The sequence below is a fragment of the Micropterus dolomieu genome, linkage group LG08, assembly GCF_021292245.1.
Source record: "Micropterus dolomieu isolate WLL.071019.BEF.003 ecotype Adirondacks linkage group LG08, ASM2129224v1, whole genome shotgun sequence".
Lineage (NCBI taxonomy): Eukaryota > Metazoa > Chordata > Actinopteri > Centrarchiformes > Centrarchidae > Micropterus > Micropterus dolomieu.
In genome coordinates this window covers 1,644,245-1,646,953 of record NC_060157.1, presented here as the reverse complement: position 1 = coordinate 1,646,953, position 2,709 = coordinate 1,644,245, and the positions used below count along the sequence as shown (strand labels likewise).

General features: G+C 39.4%; 1 long non-coding RNA gene across 1 annotated transcript in view; it reads right to left on the bottom strand.

Moving 5' to 3' along the window:
* Positions 1-570: 570 nt before the first annotated feature.
* Positions 571-2,709, bottom strand: part of LOC123975584 — a 4,449-nt gene continuing 2,310 nt past the window's right edge. The window contains exon 3 of the long non-coding RNA XR_006826095.1: positions 571-1,037. This is a non-coding gene — a long non-coding RNA (uncharacterized LOC123975584). The remainder of the gene's footprint in view (positions 1,038-2,709) is intronic.

Here is a 2,709-nt window from a genome sequence, read left to right as displayed (position 1 = left end):
AACATTTACATGCTTCCACTGGCTCAGATTCTGAAAAACAACAAAATATGTTACCATAATTATGCAGATGACACACAGATTTACATAACCATTTCACCGGGGGACTATGATCCCATACAGGCGCTGAGTAACTGTACTGAGCAGGTCAACGATTGGATGTGCCAGAATTTTCTTCAATTAAACAAAGATAAAACTGAAGTTATTGTTTTTGGAGCCAGGGAGGAACAGCTGATTCAGAACGCTGCTGCTCGAGTCCTCACTAAGACCAAAAAGGTGGATCACATCACTCCAGTTCTGAGGTCTTTACATTGGCTTCCTGTATGTCAAAGAATTGATTTCAAAATCCTGCTGTTAGTTTATGAAGCACTAAATGGTTTAGGGCCAAAATACATTTCTGATCTTCTGCTTCGTTCTGAACCATCCAGACCTCTCAGGTCGTCTGGGATCAGGTCTGCTTTCTGTCCCCAGAGTCAAAACTAAACAAGGAGAAGCAGCGTTCAGTTATTATGCTCCGTATATCTGGAACAAACTCCCAGATAACTGCAGGTCTGCTGAAACTGTCAGTTCATTTAAATTAAGACTGAAGACTTTTCTTTTCACCGCTACCTTTAACTAGTAGATTGATAACTTACACTGTAGGTCCAGTTTTCATTTTCTTTGTTTTCAGATTTTCAGTGCCCTGATTGTACACAGCACTGTAACTTTTACTGTCCTGTTTTACCCCGTTTTTCATAATGTGTTTTATTTTTTCAATTTCCTTTTGTTGCTTTTATGTAAAGCACTTTGAATTGCCTTGTTGTTGAAATGTGCTATACATATAAACTTATAAACTTGCCATGCCTTATGAATTAGAAAAGCAAATAAACTGCAGCTGCGTCTCTGATAAACAGTTCAGTTACAGATTAAAGCTCAGTATTATTTCTGAATAAAGCTCACGTAGAATTTCTCAACACTTTGTTGTGTAAACCATCAAAGTCTGCCAGCATTTATGGGTCGCTTGATGGACCTGGCTCCTCGTTCGACAGAAGCGGCTGCCTCTGTAAGTAAAACAGAACGTCAGTCAGAGTCTCACCTGGAACAGATCACAGAATAAGTACAGAGGTAATATTTGGTGTGAATGTTTTAATCCTGTCTCTCCTCATAATCATTAGCAACGAGGATTATTGATTGATCCACAGTAAGATCAAGAAGTAAAGGCTGTCTCTTTGTCCCTCCTCTCCAGCTGTTCCCCAGGACCCTTCCTTTTAATTTTACATCCATTTCATATTTATCATTGCTAAGTTTACCGTGGGGCCCTGCACATTGAAAAACGTAAACTAAAGGGACACCAAGGGGTCTTCACCAAGCGTCCACATGTGACGAGTCGGGAGTGAGAATGTTTTGCCCTCAGACTTTTTTACCTGCTCAGCTGTTCTCACTTTCCTCATCAGTCACTCTCTATAAACCAGCCCAGATCATTTATTCCTTTGTCAGTTTGTCCTAGTTGCTGAGTTTCTGTCTTGAATGTTGACCCACGTTATTTGGCCCCCGCAGTTTACCATGTATTGATTATTTTGACAGGTAGATGTGGATGTATTCACCTCTGTCGGTTCCTGGTCTTCCCCCTGGAAAGACAATACAATTAAAGTGAGAAGAATTGAAGAACGCCGCTGTTCTTATACATATATTACTGCCCACCATGTAACAAATGTACACTATATTGCAAAGTATTGGGACACCCCTTCAAATCATTGAATTCAGGTGTTCCAATCACTTCATGGCCACAGGTGTATAAAATCAAGCACCTGGGCTGCAGACTGCTTCTACAAACATTTGAGAAAGAATGGGTCGCTCTCAGGAGCTCTGTGGTTTCAAGCGAGGTACCGTGCACAGTAATGTAATAAATAATGTGACTAGTTATATTATTACTGGGTGATAAAAGTAAAGTAATATTATCAGCCACATGTGCAATATGTCAATTCGTGAAATTTCCTCACTAGTAAATATTCCACTGTCAACTGTTAGTGGTGTTACAACAAAGTGGAAACTCAGCCACATAAAATCACAGAGCAGGGTCAGCGCATGCTGAGGCGCACAGAAAGCTGCCAACTTTCTGCGGAGACTAAGGATGCACGATAATTATCAATCCGATATAATATCCGCAGATATTGGGCATATTTTCAGAATCGGAATCATATCGGAAAATGAATTTTGGCCAAAGATTTAGCCGATGAGAATCAAAGTTGTTGTCGTGCTCTGGGCGCAATGTTGCTGCGCCTGGACAGAGCCACACAGACGCAACCGCAGGAATAAAATGTGGCACTGGCATATGAGGGATCCTCCCCCAAGTGAGATAATTTACTTATTTTTCCTTTTTTTGGTAGAATCAAATGTTATTTGTCTTGTTTAATAATCTGTTTCTAAAACAAATGAGTGTATTTGGGTAAAAGTAGTACAGGAAATATTTGCTATTCTCTTCAGTGAAATAAAAAAATATATGTAAAAATCATTATCGGCATCGGTCAAAATGAACATATCGGCATATCGAATATAGTGCATCCCTAGTGTAAAGCACGCCACCAGTGGCAGTGCTGGGCAACTTACTCAGAAATTTGTTACTAGTTACTTGTTGTTCATTAAATACTGATAATATTACTTTATATTATTACTGGGTGATAAAAGTAACTAGTCACATTATTTATTACATTACTATATTACTTTCACTACCAC